Source organism: Saccoglossus kowalevskii, chromosome 13, assembly GCF_978046115.1.
Source record: "Saccoglossus kowalevskii chromosome 13, keSacKowa6.1, whole genome shotgun sequence".
In the NCBI taxonomy this organism is placed as follows: Eukaryota; Metazoa; Hemichordata; class Enteropneusta; family Harrimaniidae; genus Saccoglossus; species Saccoglossus kowalevskii.
The window spans coordinates 10,080,796-10,096,902 of NC_140653.1; positions in this window are offsets into that span (position 1 = coordinate 10,080,796).

Sequence of the window (16,107 nt, forward strand, 5' to 3'; positions counted from 1 at the left end):
CGGTTTTGCATGATTTCTTTGATCAGCATACTCTTTCATAATCTGTTTCTTCATTGCATCTCTGGATTGTAGATCTTTGTTTTTGTAATGCTGGTGCTGTATTTCTGGAAGTGTGGTTCTTAGTTTTCTTCCATTCAGCAATTCTGCTGGAGATTTGTCAGTTGTGGAGTGTGGTGTAGCACGATATGTTGAAGAAAAATTGCATTTTTTGACACTTTTTACAACCCAGATTTTTTAAATAATTCAGAACACAAAAAGTACTCCTTCATTAACAATATAAGATTTTGAGATATTGCATAATATCTCTGCCATGGGAACCTATGGTAAAAGTGTTATAACGGTGTCAAAATACAACCATCAATTTCTCAAAAAAAGGCTGGTGACCCCCAACTTATTTTAGGTAAATAACCTTATATTGCCTTGGAGTACAATTTATTGCAAAATGAATAAATTCTGTTTTTTTTTTTTTTTTATTATTTATGAGTAGGCTTCTACCTTAAAGGGAGGTGGTCGTCGCCACGCCGCGCCGCGTTCTGTTCGACATGCGACTCGCATCGACCATCTTGAATTTTCAAGGTGAATGTTCGAGGAATGTCCGAACGGAACAGCACCGTGCAGGCGGACAATGCGCATCGACGTACACAGCGCATGTAAAATGCGTTGTTTGATCGTGCGCTGCGCGACGACCATCACCCTTTTAATACCATCATGTAAAAGACAACAGGAATTTTTGTTTACAATAAATTTATTGTTTCAATCTAGATTGCGATTCTGACTAACAGAATACAATAATCAAAGTTTCGTTTAGAAGAACTTGACCTTTCCATTTCTCAAAGTCATGCTTGTGGGTGCGCAGAACTGTTTGCGCAGTTCGTTTTTCAGTTCTCTGCCGAGCTGTTTCAGTGTGGCTCTTGAAACTGCTGCCGATTTAGATCGGTTGCTTCTCTGGCGAACTGATTGTTTATTCGTTCCTGGCCCAACAGAGATCTTTTTTATTCGTATTTTCAGTTCCTATGCAATGTAAGAAAAGAAAATCTGCGATAATTCATCTTTTCGCAAGTCATGCAAGCGGAGTAATTATGTGACGTAGATACGTGTAAGCATGGATGTACATCCATGGTGCAAGGAATGTCGTTTCAATACACAACTCTGGTTGGCTGTGTAGTCGCTCATTATTGAGAATACTAAAAATCTCTATATCTTTTATTGTCGGACGAAACAACAGCTTATTAAAACAATATAAACGATATGTATATATGTATATGTTCTAACATCATAAGAAACTAAATATACGCACCTTAACAAGTTCGTCACGTCGGGTACCGCGCATCTGTTTGAGGGATATTGCTTTTCCAGTGACCATAAGAGCCTGTATTGAAAATTAGAACAAATATCTGATTACATGTATTTAAGTGTCCACTATCATCGGCCGGCATTCTCTGCGAGAGACAAGGAACAAAGCATATGTTCATTAGGTTTGCACACATTAAAGTGTATTCAATATGTTTAGTACCTTGTCGTTAGTTTTATAATTCTTCGAGGATTTACAACCACCGCGACTCTTGTCAGTTGACTTCGATACCTTGGATTCGTCGAACACTAATTTGCGCCTCACATCTCGAGGGTGCAGTGCTTTCAATCGGCGGCTTGCATTTTTCTGTGAAACTTTTACAACTTTATCGCGTGCTGCCTTTACCGGCGATATTGGGCGTTTTGGCTTGTTGAGTGCGGGTGTTGTCAACTTGCGTGTTTTCGCGACTAAAGAAAAAATTAAAAGTATAGTTAAAACTATTTTACATTAAAAATATATATATATTACACATATGAGAATTATGTATGTTACGTCACGTATATAACATTAGCATGTCAGATTTCGTACTTCCACAGTCATTGCGACACGTTGTGTCCGGATATGGATGTTCCCAGTGGAAACATCATTTGCCGGGTGGTGATTGATGTTTGTCGCCTCATGAAAAGTGTGATCAAACGCTTATCATAGCATAATCCCGAATGTTTTTAATTTTTTACACGTTTGATCAAAACATTTAGTCAATGAGAAATTATATCCCAAATTACCAAGAAACTGCTCGTGTGGATCGTAAAATGATCAGTTCACCGTGTTCGTTTTCATTTTAATTCTGAATCGCGTTGAACTTCGCGGTATTCCTTAATCAGACGTAATAGCCGAGCATATACGGGTATTTTGGTATATATAGTATGATTATTACAACATATTTGTCCACAGATCTTCACCTTAACCTAATAAGATTAACACTGTAATAAGTCATCCAATCTTATTCGACCTTAGATTTTCCCGTACGATTTGTCCTTAATCAGTTCAGAATTCGTAGCAACGGGACTTGTATTGTGACAGTGTGGTCATACAATCCGAGAACGGGTATTTAAATCTTGAAAAATGCAAATGCAGGAAAAGTCTCGATACAGGGAGCTTATACAGGGATACGGCATGTTGATAGTTAAACAATAACATAAGTTACTCACCCGTCCGTGCCGATTTCTTGACGGCGCGTTCATTGCTGGGTTTTACCATAATGTTTTTCTGGAGTGATTTATAACGAGGATATCCGGAAAAGTCAGTGTGGTTCGCTTACGGTACGAATTAGAAATGGTGATAATACATAGTTTTCATAATGAACAAGTTTTAATTGTTCTACAATTGTGACGTTCCATGACGCGAACGTTGCGCGGCGTCTATTGTGACGTTCCATGACGCGAACGTTGCGCGGCGTCTATTGTGACGTGACACGAACGTCACGGAGCCTGTTATAACGCGAACGTCGCGTGTTGTATTGTCGGATCAGGACATATGTACATGAATTGTTTTTTGTGTTGCTAAATTGTTTGAGTTACAGATATCAAGTTACAAAAATGAACACGTCCATTGAGGCGGCGGCACGAAATTTAGCATGTGGGGCGAGATCTGTTTCCTGCACTTTGAGGGGCAAATTTTCCTCACACAAAGGGTTTAGCTTGATTTGGCGGGGCGACGCCCCCAACATTCCGCCCCTTTCCTGATATTTCTACGGCAACCTGTTTTTTAACTTCTGTTTTGCTTTTGTGCTCGTTAGTAACTTTTTAAAATAAACTATATATAGTTTCAATTAGGATATCACACTTTTCTTTCTAACAAATATGAGAAGTTGCTTATATTGGCTGAAATGAGATTTATACCTGGATGATTTTTTGGCTTAAGTCACAGACAGATTGAATTATATCGATGAATACACCTGGTATACACATTGCTGTCATAAATATAATGCTCAACACAGCATTTGTTCGTTTTACGACATTATTGCTACGTCGATGTATGACACTGTATGAAAAATTACAGTTTAGTGAGAATAAGGTATTAAATTGGCGGTGATGACAGTCAACCGCCTTCCCCCACACTAGTACAATTGTATGTATTGTGGTAGTACTATAATTTTCTCATTGACATGGTGCCGCATGGAGAGCATATGATATTGGATGAAATTAATCATAATTATATTTATTTGACTTTTACTATTTTGTTTAATTATATTGCATTTTTTATGTTAATTACCAAGACTGTAAATAAATAAAATAAAAATGAAAAAAGCCAAAACTAGGATCTTATTTTAATCAAATTGCGTCATACTCATCTATATCACGAAAATTATGCTGTAGAATATAGTCTTCTGACGCATTCACAACATGCGGTAAGTTATTGACTGTCACATCAAGAATTATTATACTGCTTGAGTGTACATATAGACCCGGGAGATTTAACTTTGAATGAACTGTAAAGGCTGCGTTCATTCAAAGAATCTAGAATATACAATCGCAAAACGGCGGGAAATAAAAAGTTTGTCATCTTATAGAAATCTAGGACAAAGGGTGCGTGAATATATTAATGATAACAGCAAAAGACGAGCTAGTAATAAAAGTGTTGAAGTTAAACCGGGAGGGTCGTCACCTGCACACGCACAGGAATTGAGTCCCAAGCGATGATAACAACCCGCGCTAAAAACGCAAAGGTAGACGCTTGTTTGTAAGCATTGACACGCTATGGCCATCTGATGCATGCGCTCTAAGTGCCTGAATGCTCTTTGCGAACTTCAAAAATGGGGCCAGGTTTTAGCACAGAGAGTTCTGTGGGTTTAGAAGGTCGGCAAAGTGTATTTTCGTAAGCTGTAATCAATTGTTTTTATTTTCGTAATAATGTAATTGAAATACAAAAAACAAAACAAAAAAAACCCGAAATTTCGTAGACATGGGCATGGCGTAAAACGTAATCAGCTATTTTATTCATCCGTAATTCGTACAAAGATGTGTTGTACGTATAAAGCATTGTCCACATTAAATGTCGTAATTCGTACGAAATTACAAAGTTGCGTCGCACAAGCCCAGGAGATTTATCACAGCAGAACGCGTTGACCGGAGGATTATTCAATGTGTGATATTGTTTGATTCTCAAACACAAATTATCAAATATATTTAAAAAAAATGTAATTAGTGTTTTATCTGTGAAGTGTAAAAACACATTTTTTACTGTAAATGGAACTTTCATTTTATTTCTTGTAAAAACGTAAAATGCCTTTTTTTATTTTCTGTAACCTGTACCCTTGTCCATCCTCGTTTTAGTTATAAACCGTCCATAGCTTCACGTTCATGTTCTAGCCGAGGCAACAGCCGAGGGCAGCGCATCGCCAATTATTCTAGTAATAACTAGTAATCGTAGAAAATGGCGTGTAACTGGTAAGTATGTGTAGTATTACCTCAGCCTAACATGTAGACGTGAGCCCGGGGGGGGGGGTCACTCTATATGCCGTTACTACCCCATGTGCGATTCAAATTTAGCGGGAAAGGGGGGTATTTTTCACCTTCTATTAAAGCGGACCCGCGCGGGAGGCAAATATGCCCATTTAAAATGCTAATGTCTGCAATAGGCTCAATAGGCCCCCAGTAATAAACTCACAGGGTTGCTGCGCCCGCTGTAGGCCTCCACTTGCAACGACCACTCCCATACACCGCCATAGGCCCCAAATTGGCAGACCCATATCCTCGACCAGGCCCCAAACGCCCGCCTGAACTTTCCCACTCGGACTTTCCCGCCACTTCCAACACGAGCATACGGAAAGTCATCCCCCGGAGTCATCCACACTTCCGAAAATCCTTTCGCGCCTCGGCTTCGCACAGATCGATAAGATGGCTACCGGTTCGAGAGGTATCAATCGCGGCTCTTGCCAAATTTGGCCGGATTGTGCCGATTTTGTTTTAGAAGCAGGCTGTATTAAATATGTCTACTGTCGATGTGTGCCAGGGGAATTCGGATAATGAATTGGAAGGCACTCGATGATCAAAACGAAGGCGGACATTGGTAGTCTTTGAATCAAATTGATAGCCCCAATTTTCCAAATTAACCATGTTATATATTTGCATCACATCTGATCATCAGATGGGATTGGTTTTGCTTCTATGAAATCCTGAGACTGTAACAGCCATAAAATACCAGGCTGAAATCCCAGGATGATATTCACTCTTTATAGCCCGTTACGGACCATGAAGTACGGAGCAATTCTGTCATAAAGGGTGACATTTTGATCCTGCATCCAATCTTTATCTTACCATGATATTCTCACCTTTCTGTGCCTAAAAAATAGGTAATTGGGTATTTTAAACCCTTTCTAAATGGATGGCAGTATGTTTTTAATGTTAATGAATATCTTGTTGCACTTAATTGTGTCGTCAATAAGGGCCATAGTTATAAATGTAACGGCCTTCCCACATTTGAGGGGTTAATTTGAAATCTTGGTGCGAGCATAAGTACCCCTAAAGTTCCTGAGTGAGGGCCGGGTCTTTCAGTTCCTGATTTTAGTTTTCTGGGTTTTCTGCCCCGATTCATGCCAAAGTCACTCGGAGCTGAACATAAAATTGTGTACTGGTATCTGATGGAATAAGAATCCTGGCAAAGTTGTGTGCATTGTGTATTAAACTGTCAAATAAATATTCATATTCACAATCATGTCAATAGTCTCATCTTTCTTCATCAAACAACGAATGACACCAACAGGAGTTGCATACACAGCAACCACAAGTAGCTTGTTTGGGTTCATCGCACTCCACTTGAGTGCAAAAAACGGCAGAGAATGTTTGCAATAGAATAGGATGTTCACAATATATGTCTGCAATAGGGGATGTATTTCTTCTTCTATGTCTGCTCTAGGGCATACTGAATTTACAAGGTTAGCCAATGTGCTGCCAGCCACAGGGGCCTATTATATTTTTTTTAGCAAGAATGCACATGGTGTAAAGTTTTAATATAGAGTGACCCCCCCCCCCCGTGAGTAGGCCCTCGCCGACCGACTTGGCATTATTCTTCCCAGAGCTACTTTCGGTTAATATACTAGTATTCGTAGAAATAGAACTCTGCCTGGGAGATTCGCTGGTTCCCGGCGTCTCTCGGCTTGTGATTGGCAAGTAGGACGCAGATGACTATTAATCGCCATATTGTTCCACTGGGCCGGGATTCCGGCCCAAAGTCACTTGACTAAGTGACGTAATTGCAAATAACAAAAGAAACAGTTTTATTTTATTTTTTCTAGGGCCACGAGCGTAAGCGCTGACGTCAGGTAGCCAAGGGCACGGTTACTAAAAGTTCTTAAAGTTAAAAGTTAGTAACCGTGCCAAGGGTAATAGGACAAACAACGAAAAAGTGACGGACCAATCAGAATGCCGGAACCGTTACTAGTTACCGGCCTCTTGAGGCGGGAACCAGCCAAGTGTTACCAATGACCTTGTCTTCGCGACGCACACACAGCCGGGACAGGGGCAAACCATTCATAACATAGGGTTGGAACTGTAAATGTATGTGAAAATGAGAATTACCTTCGTTTGGACTTATTGCCGAAGTAAGTAATAACAGCCAACTTAGATAGAATTTCTGTTATTTTTTTTTCTTACTCACGTTTAGTTAATATAAACATTAAAACAATAATTTCGACGTGCCTAGGTGGGGGTGAGACGAACAATAAATGGCACATTCCATCTTGAGAACCATCTTGCAAAACTGCTTTTCTATGCGCATGTGTCCTATGTTACAGTTCCTTGTTAGCAATTCTCGAATTCTGCTTCTTTTTAAACGGCGTTTTTTCTCCAGTTCTCATTTAGTGTTCGGTAAGTTCATAAATTTACTGATGTGTTGTTAGCATGTTTTGTGACTGTGCTTAGCTGCTTTTCTTACTTCATACTTTATTTGGTTCTTGTTTATGAAAGAGTCCCATAATCAGCAACCGCTGCGGAAATCGTACACACACACATGCATGGCGATCCTGGGAAATTTAAATCAAGATGGTTGTAACATATTTTACTTCAATTTATACTCAATTATACAACGCACAAAATTAGTGACTTACAAAACTGTTATTGCTTTCAAGAGTAAGTGTTACAACTGCACACCAGGGAGTACAGCTCCCTGTGCACACAAGTGCGCCTTATCAGTTTCATTAAAAAAAAAGTCATCAGTGGCATATTGACACATCTTGGCGTTGTCACACTAGCATGGTGGTAAAACAATTAAAGCACTATTGTGCTGCATCACACTGTTTCGATCATGTGCACATACAAATATTTTGGATCTTTTATTCTATTGGGAACTGTAAAATACCATACAATTTACAAACAGAATCCAATGTCACAATGACAAACTATAATTTGCATATTACTTGGATAATTAACCAATTTCAAGCATTTCCATGGTACCATTAAACAGTTGAACAATGCGATGAGAATTCCGATACAGTTTGGTACGCAGAATCAAATTAACATGTGGAGGAAATTTTGTACTGTATCCAATGAATGTATCTTAGACCATGAAAGGTAACATATTACAAGGTAAATATGTAAATCTTGTCGCATTCCTGATCAGAAAGCGGATAATCGCTCTATTATCGTGGATTTAGAGGGCAATGAAATTAAAATCAACGTGACTATCAGTACCAGCCCCGTAATGAAATGACAACCCAGGATTTACTACAATGGAAAAGAAAATTGTAATAACTTTAATTTTGAGAAAGGTTGCTTCAGAAATGTACTAAATGTATATCATGGGTATCAATTGACAGTGACTGCCAACAACTGCCACAACACCATCAACAGTGAAAATTTGGAAGTGTACTTAGAAAATCATTCAAATCAGACTTTTGTTTTAATTGTGGACTAAGAGAATGTTTTTAGCTCCCGTGAAATCATAGACCTTAGAAAACATGAAAGTGATACCTACAGTAGCATGTCCCTGTTTTCTAAGGGCTGTGGTGAAACGCACCTTATGTGTTACCTCAGGCCTTTCAAGCACCGCAGACCCGCATCGCTTAGACAAATAGCCCTGACCTCTAGAAATACCTGATTTTTAGAGTTCCTCATAAGCGAGGAACGCCACTGAAGTGACGTAACGCATGTTGTGACATCATGACTGATGCATGCTAGTTTACGATCCAGGTAACAAAGATGGTGGCACAGAGTGAATGTATTTCTGCAATGTTTAAAAACAACATCTCGTCGGTGATTTTGATGTAATTTCTAAGATAATCGTCAATGAATCGTTTTAGTTTACAAGACATTCTAAATTTGTGTATTTTTAAACCAAAAAGTCAGGTCCCTATGATCACAACTGTTCCCAGCCCGACTTTCCCGTTTATTGGGATAAAGGCGTGGCACAGGCTAGTGGTACTGAGTCTCCCCGCCGGGACCTCCGACACAGAAAGTCGACGGGGATGCTGGCAGCCATGCCTCCGATCTTGGGGCAGAGCAATCAGATCATGATGTACATTGCACCTCCCCTCTGCGAACAGTCAGCTAGGGTTCGCCATGTGGAACCGGTATAATGAATTTACCCTTAAGTCTGGCTTCCGGTGCGGGTATCGACTCCCTTCTTGCCGATCCACAGGCGTTTCCAGAGGGAACCGACCGGGCTATTAAACGCTCAGTCAAACCCGCTCTCGCTCGCATTTTTAAGATGAGGGGAAGCGGTTCGGCCGCGTCAGACACAGTGGAGACGTCATCGGGTGGTCCCTCAGTCATTCATTCGTAATGACTCTGTGAGCCATGCCGTAAGGATGATGCGGAGTATTATCAAACCTAATGACAAGACGTACATACCCCCACCCTTGACCCTAACGCAGTCGCTTACTGTTGCTTTGCTGCTCATGGAATCGCAGGCACCAGGATCCAAAGAATCTCGGACGGCACACCTCCCCTAGTCCGGCCGAGTGCTGAGCGGTGTTGATGGGCGGATGTTGGTAGTCTACAGAGGAGGTGATACCCAAGGACCCTGGCTGGGGTAATCTTATGCAAAACGCTGAACCAAACGCTACCCGATCGGAGTCAGATTCCGGAAAAATCTGGGATGAGGCAAACCACACCCCCGACCGGATCCCAAGGTTCCTTTCCCTGACCCTGGTACCACGAATTTTTGTTCGGTGGGGCAGGTAAAGGGGGATGGCCACAGAAAACTATAGCGAAATCCCTGTGTTTGCTGCCATCTTGAATAAGTTATTGTGACGTCACAAGGCGTCATAGTTTTCCCATTTCACACGGTTTTCGTTGTGAAATAAACTAATTTCGAACCATCGCCCTCAAAATAATTGATGAAATAGTTTCGGGACCCATCGACTGTAGAAAGGTAGAAACTTGAGGCGAAAATAATGAAAATTAAAGCTGCAAGCAGCATCACAGGGGCCCAAGTATACATGCCATAAATAATGTCAAATGATACACATGATACACAATTAGTTTGAATGATTAGTACCATGAGGTCGAAATGCAGTTGGTTCCATATATTTATTTGAGATATAAAGGTTATTAATATATGGTCATCTGTTATTTTAATCAAATCTCTTGTTCAACGTTGTCATAATAACACAGGATTCATCATTCTAACTACAACAGTGCTTGAGTTATAACAGTTATGATTATTAATGAGGTTAGAAGCCGCCACCCCATGCAGTTGGTTTCATATATTTATTTGAGATATTAATGTTATGAATATTAATGAGTTCACATGACCATAAATGGTCATCTGTTATTTTAATCAAATCTCTTGTTCATTGTTGTCATAATAACACAGGATTCATCTTCCTAACTGCAAAAGTGTTTGAGATGCAACGATTATGCATATTAATGAGCTCACATGACCATATATGGTCATCTGTTATTTTATTCAAATCTCTTGTTTAACATCATCATAATAACACAGGTTTCATCTTCCTACCTGCAACAGTGCTTGAGATATAACAGTTATGCATATTAATGAGTTCACATGACCATATATGGTCATATGTTATTTTAATCAAATCTCAGGTTCACTGTTGTCATGATAACACAGCAATCATCTTCCTACCTGCAACAGTGCTTGAGATATAACAGTTATGCATATTAATGAGTTCACATGACCATATATGGTAATCTGTTATTTTAATGAAATTGCTTGTTCACTGTTGTCATGATAACACAGGAATCATCTTCCTAACTGCAACAGTGCTTGAGATATAGCAGCTATGCATATTAATGAGGTTAGAAGCCCCCCACCCCATGGGCGCGTAGCCACATGACCTAGCCATATGCCATTCAGGGGAAAGAATGTATCTAAAGAGTAGAATACACATACAAAATTTTATTCCAATCGGACTAATACAAAACATGTAGTTGCATAATTTCTATTTTCACAAAATCCAAGATGGCGGCCAAACCACGTGACTGATCAAAATAATATTATTTTTCTCATATGGAGCTAAGGCCAGGCATGGTAAATATAAAAACATCTAGTAGATTCGTTGAATCACCTCTGAGAAACAAATGCCCAAACTTTTAATCAATTTTGCTTAAAATCCAAGATGGCGGCCAAACCATGTGACTGATCTGAATTTTTTTTAGGTTTCTGAAAGGGTTAGTTAGAGACATGCCATGACGCAATATTTGAGATTAACGCTCAAGTGTGGCATGAGTAAAAAACTACTTCCTGTTGAGAACAAATCCAAAATGGCAGCCAAACCACGTGACCAATCATAATGAATTTCTCAAATCTAAATCTGCTCCATATGTAGAAGCTAAGTACTGAATATGAGAACATTTTACTTGGCGGTTCTGAAGAAGAAGATTTTAAAGTGTTTTTTGCCGTTTTTAGGAAAAACAAAATGGCGGGAAAAGTCACATGACCGCTAAAGTTTTTATTTCTGATATTTATTACACATGAGTTGTACTACATACCATAAAAAAATCTAGACGCCTAGACCCTCAGAAAGTGGTCAAACAGCCACTTCCGGTTTTATTTCAATCCAATATGGCTGCCAAACTAATTGGCCAATCAAAATTCTGAAAGCATGTTGCACCAGTTCACATTAGGGACTATCAGTATAGAGCATTATCAGACCATTCCGTTCAGCGGTTTTCTCAAACGGCTTGACGAAAAAAGTTACGGAAGAAAGAAAGAAGAAGATGAAGAAAAAACCGAACAATAAGAATAGGGGCCACGCCCTACAGGCTTGGGCCCCTAATAAAACTGACCTGATTTCAGTTTGGTAAAATAGGGTAACTTGCATACGATGGAACTGTAGCTCCATGGTTTCATGTTCACCACTCCAACAAAATAGCCGACAGCGAAACCAAGTGAGCTACAGAACTGCAGCTTATGCTGGCCCCAGTTATGGATTCGCAAGCTGCTACAAAATATTTTATAAAAACAAAATAACGTGATTTCAACCACTCTCCCAGGTACGGGTTGCTACAATATTGCAACATTGGTTTCATCTAAAGCCGAACGAGTGCAATATTTGCTTTAAAAAATCAGTAGTGACTGTGCTGCCCTGAAGGTAGAAAGCTGTTACAGCTATTTTGCGTTCACCCCTTGTTTTACGCAATTAACAATTTTATAAGTATTACGGCATACTTCAAGAAAATCATCTGTTATTTTTTTTTTTTGGCGTGTACCAGGATATGACCTCAACTTCTTTATTGTGTCATAAGTGGGGGTGGGCGTTTGCCCAGGCATGGGCTTTACCCGGATAAGTACGGTATATTTTTTCACTTTTATCAAATCAGATTAATTTTTCATTGAAACATTTAAAATAAAAGGTAAAATAATTAAAGTAGTTAAATCGTAGCTAGTAGAATGGGAAAAATGAATATTAATTAGCTCATGAATATTAATGACCTCATGAATATTAATTAACGACCGGCACTCAAATCTGGCTGGGCAGAACCCTTAGGCAAGGTAAGACACCATTTCCTGCATTGGTCTTAACTACAATGTAGGTGGTAGTCTATTACTGGAGAGCATTATCCCGGACTGGGACACCCTTTTCATCACTTTCTGTTTACTCAGAAACCCGCACCTATCAGCGTCTGACTTTGCCTACAGTTCAAAATAGTCATTTTGACTGACCGGAGTCTATGGTGGGTGATTGAACGTAGTGAATTTAAGCAGAGGGTTCTCGGGTTCACATAGTTCATAACCATCATAGACCCTCCAAACCACCCCACTTTTTCCGTAGCGTTGGCTAGTTCTCGTTGCCAAGAAAGAAGGAACCAGAGTGATCTAGAAGGCAATATGACTATGCCTCATTATCTAGGTCACATGGTTCGTGCTGTTCTATTTCAAATTTTATTTGACTTGATGCACACATAAAATACAATGAAGTGATATAAAAATGATATAAAATATATGAGCTATAAAAATATCTCTTATTTATTGCAGTTACTGTATCAAAATGTTTGTTGGAGTAATTAATTATTATGCAAATAAATTATGCTAATTACTAATGTACAGTATTAAGTCTCCAGGGCTTGGCAGAGGGAAAATATTCAAAAAAGAAATGGCTTATTGTAGACTTAACAGCACCTCATGGCATACCTGAGATACCAAGTCTAAATGAGTTAATCAAAAAAGAAACCATTGTATATTTGAATTGATGAAGCAATTGAGGAAATTTAACATGGCAGGGGAAACACCCTCATATGTAAATTTAACATTACAGATGCCGTTAAGCAGATACCCTTGCACCCATCAATCTGGCATCTAGATCAGTGTTTGAAATCAACTATTTCATTTTTTGTCTCATTAAATAATGCATTATTTTATATTTTTGGAATATAACTACCAAGTAAAATGTTATTTTGGTAAACTCGATTTCTATTGCTGGCCAGTCTTTGACCAGTTGGACATAAATACGTGGCTGTGAAATATTTACTCAATTGTTTCCCCTCTGGACATCATATGTTCAGTAATTTTTACAATTTCATTTTAATATTGTTCTAGAGTAACAAGTACAACAAAAATAAGCTGGCTGGATTTAAAGTCCATCACCATTCTGAGGCAATTTACTGCAAGTTATACTGTCTCCACTGTCAATTAGAAATAAATACTAGAAATATGCCCAAGACATGTTTGTTACGGACATTACCTACAAGAAAGGAAGGCTAAAAAAGCACAAGAAATTGACTTTTAATTTCCAGAAAAATAAGATGCAAAAAAAAAGGTACAATCCGAGACATTTCCAAGTTATGAATTTACTAGCACTTTGAAAAATCCAATGAGAACCCAGCACGACAACTATGCTTACATCAAGTTCCTTAAGGTAGAGATGCACTTTATTTGTGAATTTCAATCAAAAATAGTTTTTTTCGTTTTTTATATAGATTTTTATCTAAAGAACATTCTGTGAAAATTTGACCAATGAATTCTTATTGGAACACTGTTAAAATTGCTATTTATTTTCTGGTTAAAAATAAAAAACACTCACACGTGGCAATGTTTATGTCCAATTGCCTAATTTGCATGAGTAACCAAATAACAAGACCTGTGATTGACAATATGCAAATCGAGATTGTACGGGTCATAGTTCATTCAATTCACGCGCATGTGCAATTATTCTCAAATCAGTTCTCGCTCGCTAGCAAACCAAACATTATATTTCCTCAGCGTTTTTTTCTTAATTTTTATCATTACATTATGCGTGGTGTGAAAAGAAAGAGAGGTAGAAAGAAGATTCAGATGATTTCTATGTTGGAAGAGGCAAAAGCTACACTGAAGGCATCAGCCCACCGAACGAAAAACAAATCGATGTGAGCGTCCAAACATGACTTTCCCTGAAGGCATCAATCCGAGTTTCTGATTGACTGAGAGATTTTATTTTTAAATAATTGTTCTCAAAAAATAAACTGAGTATGTGAAGAATAATTTAACATTGTTTACAGTGATAACTGCTCATAGTCGAAACGAAGCTGACCCATTCACGCTAGTCACAATAAACATCATACTCTTGAATAGGCGTCAATGACTACGGTAAAACTTAGACTCTATTTTAGGCATCAGGAATGATTGAAATGTCCGAAAATGACACCAAAATACACCTTAAAAGTCCCATTTTTTTTTCTAAATCCCATCCCGAATTTACGGCAGAATCTGGTCCCTCAAATAAGGGACACGTGAGCTTTGATTTTAACCGGATATATTGCACTGGGTCGGGGAGATACAAACTTTTGTGTATCTTTTGTCTATTGGGTACCTGTACTTCGATCATTCGCAAGTTTTGCTAGGTGGTGCGAGACAGCTTTGTTTGCAACCGGTCGAACTTTGTTTAATTCAATGAAGCAAACAACTGACAATGCTAAAATAAATTGCAAAGGTACGCTAAAATTAATTGAAAACAACCAAATAATTTCAATGAAAAATAAATCACAGAGAGAGGTAACTTGATACATTACGGTAACAACTCTTTTGACGCGCTGACCGCCTCTCCACGTCTGATGTTTTGTTTTCCTTGTCATAATACTTACTGATTGATGATTTTGTTTTGATTTTTGAGTTTTTTTAGCCTGCAACTCGGCCACGATCTTTGCTTTTTACGTCAATTTGACGGACATTCCATTTTTTTTAAACTAACGAAGCACACTGTTTAGCACTCCCATTTTTTTTTCATTTGCCGATTTCTATTCAGAAAAATTCGACCGCTCGAAAATGCACCTTAATTTTGCAATCTTAAAACATGTCAGATTTCCAACACAAATTATTTAAAACCGGTCGAAATTTTAAAACTTTTACGTTAGGAGCTGGAGCTCTCTTCTTGCAGGCGACCGTCGCCGGTAGTACAACAGCATGTTTTGTACGTACATCCGTGCGCTAATTGTCTGCGACTGTCTTAGAAAATCCCTGAATAAGGCGTTGCCAAAATCGGAAAAAATAAAAAAAATGCCTCCTTAAAAAACGAACAGAATTCAAATATTTCTTTTAACAAATATGTTGCAATGGAAAAAATTGGATTGGAAACGATGAACAAAACTTCCGTGCCTCGCGTTTCGATTCCAGGATTACGCGATTATTCATTATTGTGCGTTCGCTTCCTGGAGTTGGTTCTCAATACTACATAAAAATCATCAAGGATAAATAATTTAATATCCCACTTTGTTCTCTTCACGGTAAACCATAGGCTCTGAAATACTCGTAGATTTTTTATTGAAAATACATCGAAGAGAAGCCATGATGTTTTGATCGTGATAAAAGGTCACCTTCCTAGGACCGCCCCCTGTTTAATAATTCATGAGATGACGTCATATTTACTGGGCATTGCCACGTGTTTTTACCGACCCCATCAAAACACTGGTATGAATGACGTGTTTCTGATTTATATATTCAAGAGCAGTTGTTCTGGTCCAACGATTTTACATAAAATGTCTATGTCTATACGTTAACTTTCAATTTCAATAGTCTAGAAAGTATGACAAAGTATGACAAAGCAGTAATTCCCGGTTTAACGCGCAAATATGCAAATTAGCCTTTTTCTCGTCTTCTATTTTTGGTGAATTCTTGGGCTTTAAATTAAAATAGCTGATAGACGCTTTGGCCATTTGCCTCGAAATTTTCACACATTATTGACAAGGTGTTCCCCCTTCAAAATGCGTCCGGACAGTTTATTACAGCGAGTGGAACAAAAATAACAAGTCCGCAATTAACATGGATATATAAATTATGCAAAAATAGAAAAGAGTGAACTTAGAGGTCATGCTGTGCGACTTTGAAAGCCGTTAGAGAGATGAGTGGACGCATTTGAATTAGTAGTATACCAAGGTATCCAG